This window comes from Mauremys reevesii, linkage group 1, assembly GCF_016161935.1.
Source record: "Mauremys reevesii isolate NIE-2019 linkage group 1, ASM1616193v1, whole genome shotgun sequence".
Taxonomy (NCBI): Eukaryota; Metazoa; Chordata; order Testudines; family Geoemydidae; genus Mauremys; species Mauremys reevesii.
In genome coordinates, this window is record NC_052623.1 from 73,880,588 (window position 1) to 73,901,117 (window position 20,530).

The 20,530-nt window shown below is 41.0% G+C and overlaps 1 long non-coding RNA gene across 1 annotated transcript; it reads right to left on the bottom strand.

Moving 5' to 3' along the window:
- Positions 1-16,866: 16,866 nt before the first annotated feature.
- LOC120395498 lies at positions 16,867-20,083 on the bottom strand. The gene is made up of 3 exons (XR_005592664.1): positions 19,984-20,083; positions 18,673-18,804; positions 16,867-17,105 (listed from the first exon to the last, which is right to left on the bottom strand). It is a non-coding gene; the product is annotated as an uncharacterized LOC120395498 (long non-coding RNA).
- Positions 20,084-20,530: the final 447 nt, after the last annotated feature.

The window sequence follows — 20,530 nt, forward strand, 5'->3', positions numbered from 1 at the left end:
TTCTCCTTTATATCCTCTGCAGTGAAGCCTGATGCAAAGAATTCATTTAGTTTCTCCCCAATGTCCTTATCTTCCTTGAGAGCTCCTTTAGTATCTTGATCATCCAGTGTAGTCATTTAAACCTGAGAAAAGAGAAGGTGAAGTGGATGTAAAAGGCAGCTTTTCTGATTTGGTGCCCCCCATCCACCCACCCACTTTGCCTAGATAAAATGGTTACTCAGTGTGCAAGACAGAGCTCACGGTCCCCCACCCACATTTAGCACAGCAGAATATTAAAAAAATCAATACACTGATCAGCCGTTTCCTCAAGGAGTATGCATTGTTTAAAATGTCCATTAACATCAGCAGTAAATGAACCCCCACACTACCTTTCAACTGAAAACAGGAGCACTTTCAATCAGCAATTCCCTTGGAGGGAAGAAGGTGGGAAATTAAGTTCATTAGCATACAAAAAATTGCAATGAGTCCTTCAGTGTTTTTCCTATTCATTAGTATGTGAACAGGCTGAAGTAGTTGGGGAATTTTCCATTTATTTTTAATTACTTATATTCCCTTTACATCCATTAGGTCACCTTCGTGAAAGTGACTTCTAGGAATGTACTGGTACACAGGCAATATTAATCAAATGAGGGGCAACTTTTGATGTTGCTTTAAATATCCAGCCTCGGAAGTGGGTAAAACTTTGGAACATCCTGTTTACAAATTAAATTTAAAAATAGGATATTTCTAAGTTTTAAGATGTTGAAGTAGTTTGTAAAAAACAAGATAAGAGTTTTTGACAAGGGCATCCAAAGGCATTGCTGGTTCCCTTAGAGCTATCAGCTAAGCTCACAAACTGTTCTGATATAAAGATTAGCACGTTTCTTTGTTTTCCCCAGGAGAATATATGTTCTTAAACATCCTTATAGATCTTTCCAGAAAAGATGGTAAGCAGCCAGTCCCCCATCTCACTTGGTTAGATATCTGCCAACAAGAAGTTATCTGGATCCTTAAGTTATAGGCAGAATATGATCAGTGGACATAAAATACATTAGTGGTTAGGAGCTGTTCCAAAAGCATCACTGCAAAGGAATTAAACTGTAGTTTACAATGATGGTTGAATAAAAATTTATTAACAAGGCTGGCAGCCTGATGTTACCCACTATTAAGTAAACCAGATTCACTAGTTACTGGATTTCTAGAAAATTGAGTAGACTCAATCTTCCCATGACAGCTCATCAATGTTGAGTGCAGGGCACTGGACTGGATGACCCATTGAGGTCCCTTCCATTCCTGCACTTCTGTGATTGTATGAAGTGCAGGACAGCTGACATCTTGATAATGGCTCCATAAAGTGCTCTGGTGCTTCACTGCATTTCCTCCCCCATCCCCTTACTGACTTGTTAACAAAGAAATTGGCTCTTCAACTTGGCTCATAGCAGTACTTGGCATATGTGGTGAACAGTAAGCTCTGCCAGCAACCCCCTGAAGATGACTGGTAAGAGAGGAATAATACATAATCATTAAGGAGGCCAGCTGTGGTGATGTGGATGGGATTAACTAAGGAGAAGATTAAGAAAACTGAATTTGACATGGACTGGAAGGGAAGAAACACTGAAGAACACTGACACAACTTAAAAATGGCATTCATTGTAAGTATACTTGTGCATGAAACCTAGAAAAACAAGTCATATGACCAAAACTGAGCCCTCATCTACACTGCGAGTTTAGGTCGAATTTAACAGCGTTATAACAATTTAACCCTGCACCCGTCCACACGACAAAGCCTTTTTTTTTTCCTTAAAGGGCTCTTAAAATCAATTTCTGTACACCTCCCCAATGAGGAGATTAGTGCTGAAATCGACCTTGCCAGGTCAAATTTGGGGTAGTGTGGTCACAATTCGACAGTATTGGCCTGCGGGACCTATCCCAGAGTGCTCCATTGTGACCGCTCTGGACAGCGCTCTCAACTCAGATGCACTGGCCAGGTAGACAGGAAAAGGCCCATGAACTTTTGAATCTCATTTCCTGTTTGGCCAGCGTGGCAATCTGCAGGTGAGTGCAGATCTCATCAGCAGAGGTGACCATGATGGAGTCCCAGAATCGCAAAAGAGCTCCAGCATGGACCGAACGGGAGGTACGGGATCTGATCGCTGTATGGGGAGACAAATCCGTGCTATCAGAACTCTGTTCCAAAAGACGAAATGCCCAAACATTTGAAAAAATCTCTAAGGGCATGAAGGACAGAGGCTATAACAAGGATCTGCAGCAGTGCCAAGGGAGGGTTGACTGATGACATGGCTTACAGGGAATTAAAATTAACCAAGGGGGGTGGGGGGTTGCATCAGGGAGAAAGTCACACAACTGTCATACAGAATGGCCCCCTCAAGGATTGAACTCAAAACCCTTGGGTTAATAAGCCAATGCTCAAACCACTGAGCTACCCTTCCCCCTGCTAGTACAGGTAGGACTGAACCTCCATTAAAAGTTTCAAGGTGCCCCTAACAGACCTCCCTGAAATGATTGTCGGTCGTTGATTTCACGGAGGAAGGGAGCGGGGAGCAAATGAATACAAATGAATACAAAACAAATCTGGTCTCTTTCTTGTTTTGATCTACTTCATCTCTCTTATACATCTTAGGCTGGCAGCAGATGGTGCAGTACGACTGCTACCCATCGTTGTCTCCTGGCTGCTTGCCAGAAGATGGTGCATTACAACTGCAGGAAGGTCTCTATCTCCAGGAGACGAAACTTAAAAAGGGAATGACCTGGAGTCACTCCCATTTATGTCCAGGCACCCCTGACAAACCTCACCAAGGTCGGCTAAAAGAGAACCCAGAAGACGACGACGATGGCTACCAATTGTAATGCACCATCTTCTGCCAAAAGGCAATGAGCTGCTGCTGTGTAGCAATTGTGGCAAAGTTCCTCCTCTCCTCTAGTAGGTCCTGCGCTTATTGGCAGATTTCCTCCCCTCAGTGGTCTTCCCCTTGGATGAAACCCGCAATCTGGATCACCTCCTCCTATGTCTGATTAGGAGTAGCGAGGCTTGGGGGGAACCCGGGCCTGCCCTCTACTCTGGGTTCCAGCCCAGGGCCCTGTGAATTGCAGCAGTCTCTATAGTGCTACTTGTAACTGCTGCTTGACCGCTACAGCTCCCTGGGCTACTTCCCCATAGCCTCTTTCAAACACCTTTCTTATCCTCACCATAGGATCCTCCTGGTGTCTGATACTGCTTGATTGTATGGTGTTTCCTCAATCCTCCAGTAGTACACCTTCTTAGTTCCTTGTGTCTCTGGCTCCCAGCTCCTCATACGCCCTTCCTTCCTCTGTCTCCTCCTCCTTGACTGGAGTGAGCTCCCCTTTTTATACCAGGTGCCCTGATTAGCCTGCCCTGATTGGCTGCAGGTGCTCCAATCAATGTAGTTCTCTCCGGTGCCTTCTAGAAAGTTCTTAATTGGCCCCAGGTGCCTTAATTACCCTGGAGCAACTGCCATTTTGGTTCCCATGGTACTAGGGATTTGCTTAGCCTGGGGCTAACATACCTGTTCCTGAGTACTTTCCTGTAGCCATCCGGCCTTGCTCCATCACACAATGCAGTACCACATCTGCCAGCACCCAGAAGACATACGGTGATGGTGAGCTGAGCGGGCTCCATGCTTGCCATGGTATGTCGTCTGCATGGGTAACCCAGGAAAAAAAGGCTAGAAATGATTGTTTGCCATTGCTTTCACGGAGGGGGGGCAGACAACATGTACCCAGAACCACCCGAGACAATGTTTTTGACCCATCAGGCATTGGGATCTCAACCCAGATTTCCAATGGGTGGTGGAGACTGCGGGAACTGTGAGATAGCTACTCACAGTGCAACGCTCCGGAAGTCGATGTTAGCCTCGGTACTGTGGATGCACTCCGCCAAGTTAATGGTCTTAATGGTCTTAAGTGGGGACACACACAATCGACTGTATGAAATCAATTTCTAAAACATCGACTTCTATAACTTCGACCTAATTTTGTAGTGTAGACATACCCTGAGTGGAATAGCTTTTGCTAGCTATTGCTGCTGTTCAGTTCAAGAACAGATTAACTTCAATAAACCTCTTGCCTGGTAATTGATAAAACAGCTAAATGTGTGCTTGTAAAAAAACCACCACCAACAACTGGCCAATACATTTCTTGGGAGTGATTTTTAGTGCTGGACTTTATATTTGCACCCATAAATAATAGGAAGGCAGATTAATATTTGATCCAAGGAAGTACATATTCAAACTGGCATATTTGTATAACGTTTTCATACTGCTTTATTGATAAATGCATTGCATGCTGCTATATCCTGTAAACATTGTTCTGTTCTCTTCCACCCCAGGGCCAGATATCATGCACAGAGGGCTCAGTTGCACAGTTGTGGATGCAAGTTGGCAGAGAGTAATACTGAACCTCTTCTGGAACAGATGGGCTTGGTACTTTCTTAGCTGATGTAAGAGGAGGGAGCTGAGCCAGCAAGGATGCTGTGCCTGGCATATGACTTGAGGACCTGAGAAGCTGGCTGTGAGAAATCTTGTTTGCTTAGAATCCACAGCCAAGCCATATTTCCCTGAATAAACAGGGAGCTACTTAGTGCAGCTCTCAAACACACTGGAGTAGCTACTACCATGGCTGCTGTTAGGAATAGCGGAAAATGGCTGTTTCCATATTATTTTCATTCACTGGCTCACACTAAATTCCCATACCCCACTCATGCTCTATCACTCATGTACCTCCATTGTCATGTGCTCAGCTTAGTGGTGAGAATAGACTTTTTTATTCCTAAGCACTGTGAGCAATTCTCTGCATCATGTGCAAGTCCAGCAACTAGGACACTTCAGAATTGCTCAGTGTGGGGAGACATCACTTCCTTTGTGTTTGTGATTTTGTGCATCCCCCCTATAATCTATTCTTATTTTGCTCTCATGTACCATTGACTTCTACCTCTCCCCATGCACACTTCTTCCCTATACACACTACACATTCCTGGCTGGCTCCCCTTCATAGGCTCTCTCCCATGCTGCTGCGTGGAGAGCCACTAGGATGGATCTTCACTTTCTCACACCAAACCCAGGGGAGAGGAACTGTTGGCAATTTTTAAGTCCTGCCCTCCTTCTCTCAAAAGCAGCTGCACAAGCAATCCAATCTCTATCTGCTGCCCTCTGGCTGCTTCTGGCTTCCTCTTTGAGATGAGGTATTCACATACCTGGTTCTGCTGACTTCACTTGTGCTGACTCCTGTCTGATACCTCCAGAGCTAGCTCTGTGGCAGCTTGTCTGCAACAGGTGCTAAGAAGATTGACACTTTGGCATTCAGTCCTCCTCTTAGCTTCCCTCAGCATACTGAATGATCAAGCTCCAATACAATATGATTTTTAAAATTGCTGGACCACATAGGCACATTACAATTCCAAGAGACACAACAATATTACAAGAGAAGTGGTTCTATATTTAAGTGCCATCCCCCCCCAGGAGTTCTTATCTGCCTGCAGAAACCTTAGGCTAAAGGCTTTTTTGTGGTGGTTTTGTCACTAAATCCCATCAGAAGTCTTCTTTAGCAGATAGCAAATCTTCACCCAGGAAGAGGAAAGCTATAAAACATGTTTACAAAACACAAAATCACGATAACAGCAAAAGACAAATCCCCTCTAGAATATCTCATTGTTTAAATTACGACGTCTCTGAAAAATAGAAATGCTCTTAAAATGGATTTAGAAATAGAGGAGTACAGGCACGCAATATCTATTGACAATTTTATGTCAGTATGTATGTAATGTCCCCACTCCATTTGAAACTACACTATCACTGTATTATATAAATTGAGTTTTATGGCTTTTCATTTCACACTGTGTATTTCAATATGTTTGGTTGCCTGGATCACCCCCCTTTTCCCACATGCATTGATTGTGGTCTTCCTCCATCCCCTCCCCTGCTCAGATACACACTTTGCCCTGTAGATTGGTCTAAAAGTTTCTTTTTATTTTCCCCTATCTGACCTAATTGTTTGCCCTTTCGTGTTAAAGAAAAGAAAAAACCAAAACTTCTGGTTAACATTATAGCACTGTGGTGATCTCCATCAGTATAATTCAAGGTCAGATGTGTGAGCCCCATACTCCCACTGGTGAACAGTTACTCACAGTTAATAGCAGACTATTCATGTGAGTAACTGCTTACCAGTGTGAAGTGTTCAGTCTTACCAGTACAAATTAGCTGTAATGAGGACACTTGTAGGTGCCTGAATGTGTCATGACATCTGTGTAGGGATATTATGGTCCTCACAAGCCATTAGGTCAAGCAGCAATGTCATTATTGCCAGGTAACAACTTAAAAAAAAATAAAAAATGTGAAAATTCCCATAAAAAATTTCAGAGAAGCTGTATGTTCCCACAAAATCTTCCAATTTTGTCAAATCAGCACTTTCCAACTGAAAATTGTTTCAACCAGCTCTAGTAAAACTATTCACACATTTCAGAAATAAATTGAACAAGTGTTACATTAGATTGTCTGACATCTAATTCAGCGGACTGAACTGAAATAAATTACCAAAACCTTATTAAGTCCTAACATCTCTGTTGGGTGGGATGACAATAAGAAAGGGTAAGTCTCTCTCTATCTGGCTCTCAGATGACCACTTCTGGAAAAGTTCTGGGCAACTCAGTACAAGAAAGATCCAGATTTTCAAGGAAAGTAGAGGAAGTCTCATCACAAGGAGTCTTGGAAGAGCTCTAGAAATTGTGCAATAGGGAATAATCCTGAACTGAAAGGGGGATGGAGGAGGTAATCTATGAAGATTTTACCAATGTTTAATTAGGAATATTTGCTATAACAACTAGGCAGAGTTTTAAGAAACTGAGCATTAGTAAACATTCTGTGATGTCAGTATCACTTGTTCACAGTGTTTTTCTCCATCTCACTATCAGGAAGAACCCAAAAGGTTAACAACTAGCAGTCTGTAATCCCTCACCAGTGTAGTATTGCCAACCCCAAGTCTTCAAACATCTTGAGTACAAACCTCCCCAAAATATGAAAATGGCTTAAAATCATGAGTTTTATAAGAATGTAAGAGCTGCCACATTGGGTTCACATTACCCAGGACCCTGTCTCCAACAGTGGCCCATACCAGAGCTTCAGGAGGAATGTATAGAATAGGGCAATTATGGAGTGATCCACTCCTGTCTTCCACTCCTAGCTTCTGTTAGTCAGAGGTTTAGGTTCACCCTGAGCATGGGGTTGTGTCCCTAACCATCTTGGCTAATAGCCACTGATGGACCTCTCCTCCATGAACCTATCCAGTTCTTTTTTAGAAGCCAGTTATATTTTTGGCCATCACAACATCTCATGGAAATGAGGTCCACAGGTTAGTTGTGTGTTGTGTGAAAAAAGTATTTGTATTAAAACTGCTACCTATTAATTTCATTGGGTGACCCCGGGTTTTTATATTGTGTGAAAGGGTAAATAACACTTCTCTATTTACTTTTTTATACCATTCATGATTTGATAGACCCATATCATATCCCCTTTTAGTAGTCTTTTTTTTCTAAATGGCCAGCCTAATCTTTTTACTATCTCCTCTTACAGATGCCTTTATGTACCCTTTATCATCTTTTTTTGCCTTTTCCAGGTCCACTATAGCCACTCTTGATCATCTCTGTTGCCCTTCTCTGAATATTTTCCAATTCCACTACCATCTTTTTAAAATAATGGTGACCAGAACTGGAGACAATATTAAGGATGTGGATGTGCCAAGGATTTATATAGTGGCCTTATAATATTTTGACAGTTTTTTAATTCATTTCCTAATAGTTCCTAAATACCATTAGTCTTTTGATCGCTGCTGCACACTGAGTGTAAGTTTTCATAAAACTATCTTGGTGACTCCAAGATCTCTTTGTTCGGTGGCAACAGCTAATTTAGAACCCATCATTGTATATGTACAGTTGGGATTATCTTTTCCAATGTGTATGACTTTATACTTTTTCCAGTGTGCATTATTTTATACTTATCAACATTGAATTTCATCTGCCATTTTGTTGCCCAGTCACCCAATTGTGTGATATCACTCTGTAATGCCTTGCAGTCTGCTTTGGATATAACAATCTTGAATAATTTTGTACCCTCTCCATACTTTGCCACGTCAATATTCACCCCATTTTCCAGATAATTAATGAATATATTGAATAGCACTGGTCCTAGTACATATTCCTAGGGGAGCCCACTGTTCACCTCCCTCCATTGTGAAAACTGATTATTTTTTACTGCCCTTTCTTTTCTATCTTTCAACTAGTTACTGATCCATGAGCGGACCTTCCCTCTTATCTCATGGCTACTTAGTTCCCATAAGACCCTTTGGCGTGGACATTGTCAAAGGCTTTCTGAAAATCTAAGCACACTATATGGGCTGGATCAGCTTGATCTACATGCTTATTGACTTTCTCAAAGAATTCTAATATATTAGTGTGGCATGATTTTCCTTTTCAAAAGCCAAGTTGACTCTTCTCCACTAAATTGTGTTTATCTAAGTGTCTGAAAATTCTACTCTTTAATATAATTTCTACCATAATAGTTAGGGTCACCAGGATCTCCTTTGGAACACTTTTTAAAAAATTGGTGTTACATGTAAGCTACCTTCCAACCATCTGATAAGAGTCTGATTGCAGTGATAGGTTACATACCACAGTTAGTAGCTCTGTGATTTCCTAGATAAGATGCATATAAACTGTTGGGTGAATACCATCTGGTCCTGGTGTCTCATTTAGTTTATCAATTTATTCTAAAACCTCTTCTATTCACATATCAATTTGGGACAGCACTCCAGATTTGTCACCCAAAAAGAATAGGGTGAGTACCTCTATCACATCCTCTGAAGTGAAGTCCCGTACAAAGAATTCATTTAGCTTTTCTGCCATGGCCATGCCTTCTCTGAGTGCTCCTTTAACACCTAGTCATCTAGTAGCCTAACTACCTTTTTTGGCAAGCTTCCCACTTCTGATGTACTTAATTTTTTTTACAATTACTTTTTTTTTGCATCTTTAGGAAAATTTAAAGACGATAGTATAAATAAAGGTTGGCTTATTTTTCTTTGAATTCTGTTTTATGAGCCACTAGAGTTCACTCAAGTCACATTTTCAAGGTTTTCTCTGCATTCATAAGGGCCAGACACTTACTTTTTTCAAAAAAGAACTAGATTAAAAAAAGAACTAGATAATTTCATGGAGGATAGGTCCATCAATGGCTATTAGCCAGGATGGGTAGGGATGGAGTACCTAGCCTCTTTTTGCCAGAAGCTGGGAATGGGTGACAGGGGATGGATCACTTGACAAATACCTGTTCTTTTCATTCCCTCTGGGAGACCTGGCATTGGCCACTGTCGGAAGACAGGATACTGGGCTACATAGACCTTTGGCCATTCTTATGTTTCTTTTTTTTTTTAAATGAAGGCTGAGATTGTCACATAATCACTTGGCTCCAGAAGATGGGCCTTTGAAATGCTTCTAATATTCGACTCTCCTGAAACTTGATCCTCTACCACCAGTTCTGTTCCTCATTCATCTTTATGATCTGTAATTCTAATACTGTAAAATCAATGAAGATTAGAAAATAAGAATGTGAAATACATCAGGAGGCTTAAAGTTAGTATGTTCAGGAGATGCAGCAACACCAAAATGTTTCCTTGTATTGTAAACAGCAGCATGGTGAATAGTGTTGACAAATACAAGAATCCATCATTATCAGAAAAACGAGCCTGCTTTAAAGTTACCAAAGGGTAGCATTCCAGAAGATGTCAGCAGAGTATTAGAAAATAAAACTGCAAAATTCATCCCAGATTCTCAGGACTACAGTATCTAAATATTTCAGTGTTGGAAATCGTTGTATTAAATAGTGATGCTCATGAAGAAGGCTGTGTCTAAAATTATTGTTTGCTTCTCTGATCTCATCACTGGTGTCTGCAAAGGACAGTTGGAGTTCTGTGATTGCACTTTTGATCTAATGAATTAGTTGAAAGGCGATTGAAATATAGTTTGCGGAGAAAATGGCCTCAGATCTTTGCCTTGGTAGTTTATTTTTGTTATATTGAAGACTGCAGCAGCACTGCCATTGTGGGGATAATGCTGTCAAACGTATGACTATATTCAGTGAGACTTACTCACATTGAGTTGTACTTACTCCTTGAGTAGTCCTGTTGATTCCACCACTGTGGCACAGAGAGAAACAGAAGAGCCTGACAGATAATACATTTTATTGAAATTGCTCTGCATCCTCCAGCCTTATCCTGTTTTTACTGAAGCCTGTAACAAAATTTTTATTGATTCTAATAGAGCTACTCTCAGTGTAAGACACTTTTCAACAGGAGTCAGAATACCACAATTTGACCTGTTGTGGTTCGGATAAAACAACAGGGGTTGAGCTTGCTCCCATTTAAGCCAATGAGAGCATGAGTACGCCATTAGAGGAAGAAAAATTTAAACAAAGCTGAACGTAGTTTTAAACTATTATATCCATGTCTATGATTCAACTTTCCAGTTCTGTGATGTAGAGGAAATTGTGATTTAATGTTTTTTTTTGTCAGATTTTTAAGGAAGGTTCTTTTAAGAACTGTAAAGTTCTGGTAACTATGTGGGAGTTACAGATCTGACTTAATATGTAATCAGATTTTTTTTTTAATTTTTATTTTATCAACCTCTTGATTCCAATAAAATGCTGGATCAATATAAAAATATTATTCTGCAGGAGAGGCATAATGTCTCCTGAAGCATCCAAGTTATATTAAGGGCACAGTAATTTACATCACTTTAAAAAGTGATGCCATGATTGGCTAGTTCTGTTGGCTAGTACATGGTGAAGTGGGTTTTTGTGGGAGGGTCTCTGATAAGGTATCATCTACTCCACATCCCTCACCGTACGTTTTTTCCAGTGAGTTCCTCCAGGGATTCAGGGAATTACTCAGAAAAACCTCTGCACTCTCCAAATACATGGGCTACTATTCTGAACAGCCCTTATGCAGGCCATGAAAAGAAGGGGGAAGCTTCTTACTCCTTCCAGCCATCACAGAGGCTAGGTCTATACTATGAGCTAGGAGTGTGAGTCCCCCTCTCATGGTCACATACTCACACTAGCGTTCATTAAGCAGGCATAAGTACAAATAGTACTGGTAGCCAGGCAAGCATGGGTAGCAACAGCAGAAGCATGGCTGAGCCATGTTGAGTACATACCCACCAGTTTCATGTGAGTTTGTACTTGGCATGGCTCAGCCAGGCCTCTGCTGCTGCTCCCTGTGCTATTGCTACTTATATCTGTGCTATCTCTCATTGAGCTAGCACAAGTATATGTACATGAGCAGGGAAATCACACCCCTAGGCAGTAGTGTACATGTAGTCTCAGAAGCCACATAATGGTGGGAGGTAGGGCTTACAGTCTAGCTCTGTTACAGTATTGTCAACCCCAATTTTTAAAACCTGTGAATCCAAAAATCATGAGATTTAAATATATATATATATATAATTAAAAAAAACCTTTTAGGGATGCCTTTGAGCCAGGTTTTCAAGCTTTTCACCCCAGCTATAAAGGCTAGTAAATTGTTTGTTTAAAAGAAAAGAAAAGAAAAGAAAGTGGAGATTTTCAAATTCACATAACTCCAGGAGCTGGGGCTTTAAGAAAAACCCCATAAGTCACAGGACTTGTGATAAAATTGCAGGAGTTAGCAACACCGATGGTATCACTGTTGCCCAATAGATAGGTTTAGAGATTAATTATGGAGTGACAATTTAGACAGCAATGGTTTGAGGGGATTTGGCATCCAGGTCAGCTACAGTATCAGGATTAATATCAGAGTGAGAGACCTGATGAGCACTTGAGACACAGTTTAAACTAATTACGTTTTTCTTTATTAATATTCTTATACCAAACACAACCATACCCACAAACACTGTACTATAACGAGGGAGAGAAGCAAGATACAGAATGTATAGCACTTGCATTACTTGTCATTGCCAGAAGCTGGGACTGGACAACTGGGGATGGATCACTCAATAAATTGCCCTGTTCTGAGTGGCACCTTTCACGATGGGATACGTTGATGCCCACTGTATTCTATGAGTATTCATAATGTGTACAACTCCGTCATCTGTGCTTTTCCATCATACTAATATTGTGATTCCTAACTCCTATAGGCTTATTAGCTATTCACCTCATACTCATTAGCATTTACACCAATCAGTCACTATAGCAATGGGGTTCAACATCTGCAGGTTTTGCTTACCCTTATTTCTTAGGAATTGCTCGAAATACCGGTAACTGGCATTTTGCAGTTTCTTATTCCATAGTCACCAGCATTTAGCAAAGCTCTTTACTGCAACACTTGATTGGGGGACTTCAGGGTTACTTATCAGTTAGTTACTTGTGTGAACCTTATTAAGGCGTTAGGCCTTGATTTGTTTTGCTAAGCTAGCTATCTTACAGGCCTACAGTATTTGCATTACCAAATTAATGAATACTATAAAACCTAAATATACCTTATTCCTGGCTACATCAAAGTATTTTTAGATTGCTGTCATGCCATTTTTCATGTATGTTGGGGTGGGTGGATGTAATTTTGGGGGTGATCATGGAAGAGTCAAGGAAAAGGATTTGTTTACACTAGACAGTTTTTTAAAAAAAAATAATAAAAAGGATCAATTAGTGGATTTAACCGCACAAAAAATCTAAATGAAATAGTTCTCAACCTGATTTAAAAGATTAATGTGGTCCTGTTTCCTTAAATGAGGAGATAAACCAGAATCTATTTATTCAAACATGATCAATCTTGTCACTATTTTCCTCTTCAGTCGGTTTGTGCAGATTTGACACTCGGAGAGAGATTGTGATTTCAGTTTATAAGTATATGGAACAATTCCCTGCATCAAAAATGGTCAACAAAGTGTATGCTTATTAGGCTGGAATGAATATGTCCTCAGAGTGTTTCATGTTTAAAGTCCACTACAGTATTTTATATAATTAATCTAACTTACTTCCTCCTTTCAGATATTTGACGTTTTCTCTATTGCTGCCATCTAGGAAATATCACAGCAAAGAGAGCTCATATTATGAGCAATTTTATTAGTTGTCGTATATCTTGTTCAAGTTCAGAGTATCCATTTAAGTCATTTGAATGGGTCAAGACTTTGAAGTTTAAATAAGCTCTGGAGAGATGAAAGTATCAAGGATGAACTATAGTTAAAGACATTTTCAAGTTCCTACTTCAAGTGTCTTTTACGAGCAGGGAGAACTACAAAGATTTGGCTCTCAGCAACTGGTTTCAGCTTCTATAATTGAAAATAAAAGTGCAAAGCACTGTAGGATGCATGTGAATATATTAAAATTCAAGCATTTGAGGCAGGGACTATTAGGAACCCTATGTGCTACTGCATTACAAATACATAAATAAATATGTATTATTCTACGGCTATCTGTTGCCACTGAGAATTTTTCTTAAATATGGACTACAGAATTTGCCCCATTTGAAATAGTAAATGAATTTATGCTTTTTTAACTATATTAATATATAAAAATGAGACATTTAATTTCTCTTCTAAGTGAATGATCTAAGGCTGCCATGCAAAGAGAACCAGGAGAAATTACATTGGATGTACAGTATTGAACAAAAGGAAAACATACTTTAGTTGTGATTTTTTTTGTTTTTGTTTTGAGAAACTGCAGCTGTATGGCTGGCATTCTTGGTTCAGCTATTTTAGTAAGTGATCATTAAGTAGTTTCTGAGAAAATATCACTGCTCTGTGATTTACATTCCTGAATTATGAAACTCAGTTCTTTTCCCCAAATTCTCTGCATTCTGCTCCCCCCGTCTCCCGCACTTTGCACCAAATTTTTTAAAATATGATCAGAAGAGGCATATCATAAGGCACGTTATTTCTACAAAACCTGTAGGGAACATGCCTGGCCCAGGGCCAGCCTTACTGGTGAGCCCAGGGTGCCATGGTCGGGGGGTGGGGTGCTCTGTGATCAAGAGACAAGGAGTGGGGTGGGCCTGGGGTGTGAGGCAACAGAAGGGAACTCAGGGCAATGGGGTGAGGAGAGACAGCGAGGTCCAGGGACGATGGGGGTGGGGAGCCTGGGGAAGCAGTGGAGGCCAGGAGCAATGAGAAAGTTGGGAGGAGTCCAGGGAGGCAGCAGGGGCCAGGGGCACCAAAATACAAGTTTACCCAGGGTGCCACTTTCCCTAGAGCCGGCACTGCCTGGCTATGGTTGCCAACTTTCTAACTGCACAAAACCAAGCACACTGCCCCTCTCCTTCTCTGAGGCCCTGCCCTCACTCACTCCAGCCCCCGCTCCCTCCGTTGCTCATTCTTCCCCACCCTCACTCAGTGTAAGTGGGCTGGGGCAAGGGATTGGGGTGTGGGAGGGGGTAAGGGCTCCAGCTGGGGGTGTAGGCTCTGGGGTGGGGCCAGAAATTTGGGGTTCAAGGTGCAGGAGGGGGCTCCGTGCTGGGGCATGGTTTGAGGTGTGGGAGGGGGTGCAGGCTCCTGCTGGGGGTGTGGGCTCTGGGGTGGGGACAGTGATGAGGAGTTTGAGGTGCAGGAGGGGCTCTGGGCTGGAGCTGAGGGGTTTGGAGTGTGGGAAGGGGCTCAGGGCTGGAGTAGGGTTTGGAGTGCGGGTGGGGGTGCAGGGTCTGGGAGGGAGTTAGGGTGCAGGATGGGGTTCCGATCTGGGGTAGGGTTTTTGGGGTGCAGGGTCTGGCTGGGCAGTGCTTACCTCAGGCAGCTCCCAGTCAGTGGTGCAACAGGGCTAAGGTAGGTTCCCTGCCTGCCCTGGTCCTGTACTGCTCCTGGAAACAGCCGCCATGTCCAGCACCTAGGTGGAGGCATGGCCAGGCGAATCAGGGCATGCGCCACCACCGCAACTCCCATTGGTCACAGTTCCTGGCCAATGGGAGCTGTGGAGCTGGCACTGGGGGCATGGGCAGCACATGGAGCTTCCCTGATTGCTCCTGTGCCTAGGTGCCAGAGATGCCGGACACTTCCAGGGAGCTGCACAGATCCAGGGCAGGCAGGAAGCCTGCCTTAGCCCCACTGCGCTGCTGACTGGACTTTTAACGGTCCGGTCACCGGTGCTGACCAGAGCCACCGAGCTTCCGTTTTGACCAGGCATTCCGGTCGAAAACCAGACACCTGGCAACCCTATGCCTGGCTCTTTCATGAACATTTGTGTAATAGATTTTCTTAAAGCTGTAGGCAAATCACACATGAAGTAAAAAGAAAATTATGCCTAACTCTGTCATGCTTTTGGGGGGATTCCATCTAATAATATACCTTTAGTGATACATTGGACTAGCTATGTCTGTTCAGTACCTGGCACAATGGGGCCCTAACCTAGCTGGTCTTTAGATGGTACTAAAATATAAATGTGAAATTATAACAGTAAGAGGAATTTTTAATATTCAGACCGTTAAAATATTGGAAGCTTCGCACAAAATGGCCTTACCTCTTGATAAAAGATATATTTTTTTCTAAATGAAAACTGACAATTATTGTGTTTTCTATACTTTTAAAAAACAAAGAATCAGAAGCCAAATTGTCCCCTCCCATTGATAGACTCAAAGGAAAGGAAGAAGGTCTCCAGAAGTTTTAGCAGGGTTGAGTTTGCAGAGTTTCTTTCTTCTCTTTTAAGGGGATGGACTTTAGAGGGCCAATAAGGGAGGTGGAACAAGGTAGAAAAAGACATGGTCTCTCAATCATGTCTCTGCTATGTTCATGGCATATACACAGATAAATAAGATAAAAATACAGAAATACTCTTGCTGGAAGGTTCCAACATAACACTATCTTATTTCTTAGAACTTGGAATATCATGCAAGAACCCAGCTAAGAATATGCTCATGATGACATGAATGAAGAAATCCTCCAATTTGTAAGCAGATTTCAACACTTCAGCGTCCCTAAACTGGAAGTGTGTGTGGAGGCACAAATAGGGGCACAATTTCGGTATTGTGGGCCTGAGTGACGTCAAACTTCCTTTTTTACTTTCACTTTTGCAGCCACAAATTATTTGCAGACACCAGTGAGGTCAACATAAATTTGGGGTTTTAAAAACACAGGACCCTGAAAGGTAAGAGCTAAATGAATCTGCCATAGTTGGAAATAGAGGTCAAGCAAAGCACTTAAATGTGAATGAAACTGTAAGCACTTAAGTAGTCCCTTTGACCTCAGAGGCATGTTCAAGTACTTTGCTAAATTGGGGCTAAAGCTATGCTAATGGTGGTGGTTCACTGAATATGAGTAAAATTGAAGAGTAGTTTTACTGAACTAATTTTACTGAGGAAAATCTGGATTGGGATTATAGCTTTCTAAAACTAAATTATCATTTTTCTGAAGTATGTGAATTTCTATGGCTTTTGAAAATCCCTTAGAAACTCAAACAATTAAGATTAGCTTGGGAAGAGAAAATTAGTTGAATTATAATTAAATCTTTTTCTACTGTGAAAACACTGACATCAGTAGTTTAAATGGAACAGGGAGAGGTTCATATAAACATATCCACGCTCCACTAGTTGGAAATTAAAGATGTTGTTCACAGTTAATCTGGTAATTGTCTTTTCTTCAAGCAAAGATTTATAAAGGAAAACCTAAAGAGGACTAACACTTCTAATCACTGAATTCATGTTAATCTTTGTGTCTGTTATTGATGTCTGTTTGTCACAGTGCTGTATACTGCAGTTAGTGTGATAATATTCTATTAAGTGGCTGTCATTTTACTCAATATTATGATGTATAGAGTTTGATGTGTAATCACTGCAGACCCTTCATTGTAGATAATTTTGTACTTTATTATTTCTCTAACATTAAGATTTCTTGCAATAATACCACAGTAAGAATTTAATACAATGTTGAATCCTTTCTAAGGAATGGGCTCTGATAACCACTTACTCTGTGAATACTCTCACTGATCTGCCCCTTGATTAAGGTGCTACTCAATATTGGTAAGTGTAGGAGAATCTGGCCCATAGATGGTATTACCTACAAACAGCAGTCAGATGATATTTTTTCTCCTGTCCTGCTAGTTAAGCAAATATGATTAGTGATGTCCCACAGCCGTGGTTCTTATTTGATAAATCTAGAGTCAGAGATCAAGGAGAAACAAGAAGTGTTAATGAATTGTGTGAGTATAAAACACTGTCTTAGTTCTTGTGATTGTCTTCCTCTAATGGGTTTCCCCAGTAAGCCTAATTCACTTCAGGAGATACAAGCTGGCATTTGGTTGTAAAGGTGATGGATTCAACCTTCACTGACAATCATGGTGTCTGTATGTCTGTGACCCAGTTTGTTACCTTAGCAACAGCATCAGGGAAATGTGGACATTTTGCACCTTTTGGATTAAATGAAATTGTCATTTAAATAATAATTGATTTTATTTAATAAAGAAAAAGCTTGGCTTGCAACTTTCCTACTGCAATTCCCAGTTAATAAAGTCATGAATAATCTATGCAATGGACAATTCTGGCAAAACTCAAGCATGCGTATGTGTGTGTGTGTGTGACCGCTGAAGTCACTTTGTACTGGTGTGTTTTTTCAAATATTCAGCAGTTACACCCACTTATGCCAATGCTGAATTTGGCCCTTGTACTGAATCAGATCCTTAAGTAGGGTAAATCACCATAGCTCCATTTAAGTCAATTGAACTTTGTTAATGTACACACATTAAGGATCTGGCCAAATCTTTCAAGATGTAGTTATGTGTCAGAAAGAGGTCTGTGTGAAAGAGTTCTCTTTTAAGGAGATGTAGACTTTCTTTATATCACATTAAAGAGTAATTAAAATAAACAATATTGCTGGCATTTTAATTAAACAAAAACCTGGATAACCTAAGCAAATGCATAAATACTTGTTGATCCAACATACTAAACTTGTATGAGGAATTCCATCCTCTCATACCACAAGGTTAACTACACATCACATACTTCAGCACCAAACAAAACGCCTCCTATGTAACCATTAGCTCTTATTGCTGATATCACTATGATATCTACCTCATTGCCTCCTATTGTTTGTTACTCTCAATTGCTGTGTCTTGTCTTAAATTAGTGTCTGCAAATGTCTTAACTGACACGTGTACCCAGAAGGAGTAGCACTGACCTCAGAAGGGCTCCAAACCGATATGAAGCTTAGCCCTCACAGCATTACTTGCAGGACTGAGATACAGGGCCTGATATAACACCCACTGAAATCAATGAGTCACTCCACTATCTTCAATGAGGCCCTTAGATTGCAAGTTCTATGGGAAGGGGCTTATCTTACTGTGTGTGGACAGCCCCTAACACAATAGGACCCCATTCTTGACAAGGGCTTTTAGATACTACTCCCGTACAAATAATAGATAATATTTCTTATTCATTACAACCCATTATCATTTCCCCTAATACTGCTTTCTACAGTAATTAGCATTCACTTGTTGTGAAGCTATACTGGACAATATATTACCATTCATTTATCTATGTTCAATCTGTATGTTTCATTATTAGTAATATAGTATTCTGCTTCCATGATCATGTACAATATAAAATCCACATCCCGATACCTGTTATTAATACAAAGCAAAACACAGTCATTGTAGTTAATGGCTCTAAAACCTTTTTCACCTGCACCCTAAAGCCAGCTATGATTTCTTGTTGCAACCTACTCACATGCCATGCCATCTTATGGCTGAAGAGGATTGCAGGAATGGAATAATGGCAGGAATGCATATCTCTTTGAGTGCCAATGACTGAGGATATTGTTGGGAGGTAGAAGTGGCAGGAAGAGGATTCTGGCTGGTGCTGGGAAGGAAAGAATTAGCAGTCAGAAGCAGTGGAGGGAGGGAAAGAGTGGGTTGCTTCTTTTCATCTACAGAACTTCCTCCCTTTGGGTCCTACCAGCCATGGGATTAGGTGGCTTTCTTCTTTTCAGCTCCTGAGGTCAATCCCAGAAGGAAGCTACTTGAGACTCGCATGTGTGTTGTGCCTCATAAGCAAGAAGTCCTGTTCTAACACCATACAAACAAACCCAACCCTTGTTTTTATTTTCCTCATAAACAATGCCACTTTCAGGATGGGTCTCCTTTTTTATACGAAATACTGTTTTGGGAGGTCAGTATCATTTGAAACCTGTCATTGACTTATGCTTTAAACAAGTGATCTCAGTGTGGTGAAAATTATCAGAGTAAAGTGGTTTTATAGCCTTGTTTGCAGAATAGAGGTATGCATCTACAACATGTCAGATTATAATGTTTCGCAGTATAACTCTATGGTACTAGAGAGAGCTATTTTGCTAGTCTGCATTGCAAAGGGACAATTTGTTGAACCATTTATTTAGATGATTATGCATCAAACTTTAATATAAATGGGGAAAAAAGAATATGATCATAGTTACTAGACAGCTGTTAAAATGTTCCCAAAACACTTGTGGGGTGGAAGGAAGAAGAACAATTTTCTTATATAAAATGTGAGTAAAAGAAAAAAAAATTACAAAAGGGTAGGAGAGAGGTAAGCTCTGATCCTGCAACTAGGTCTTTGAAAACACAAGAGTCCTTCAGTTATGGATTCAATCCACGGCAAGCCGTCTGTTAGCAGGAGGAGTCTGTCCATTCACATTATAATGCTTAAAGCCCTGATCCTGCAACTGAGTCTGTGTAGCTGGACCCTTAGGCCCAGAGAACATCACACTTGTTGCCTCTAATTGAACCAAGTTGGGGACTTTTGTAAGTGGATCCAATTTCACTGACTTCAAGAGTGGATTGATATCAGTGAAGTTGTACCCACTTATACCAGGTCTGAATTTGGCCCATTGATTTTTTTTCCTCCCAGGGTCATTTAATCATTAAATGAACCATTAATCATTAAATATAGCTAAGTGTACCTTAGATTGTAAATGAAAGAAATATATAAGCATTTATAAGTGCACCATGGAATGAATGTATTGATGGAAAATTTACTGCACCATGTTCAAATATTACTCACATCATAATAATATATTCTCTTGTTGACCTGTAGCACAGGATGTTGGCAGATAATCTGAGTACAATATGAAAATAAAGGCTGCTTTAATAACCAGTTTTATTCATTTTCATTGTATTGTTTGCTAACTGCAGAAGCAAAAAAGTAGATAAAATCAGTGTAAAATACATTCAACAGATGCTAAGTAGTGTTTTGTCATTTTTTTATTTTACCCTGTAGTCATGGGTGCCAACTTATATGGGCTCCTGGGGCGAAAGCCCCAGGAATATTCAAAGTCAGGGGCTCTGCTCCACCAATATTTGAGCTGCTCTCCCCCCCCCCCCCCCCCCCCCCTCGCCCCTCACCCAGTGCTGGTGAGCAGCGTTCACTGTTCAAGAAAGAATTTAGAAGCCCATTTAAGAACGTTGTTTCCTGGAGGACAAACAGTTCCAAAAAGGGCTTTAAATTTTTAAAAAGCTCTAGCAGCTCCCTACCCTTCCCCTGGCCCCAGCTCACCTCACTCCGCCTCCTCTTCTGAATGTTCCTCCGGCTTCTCCTCCCCCTCCCCAGT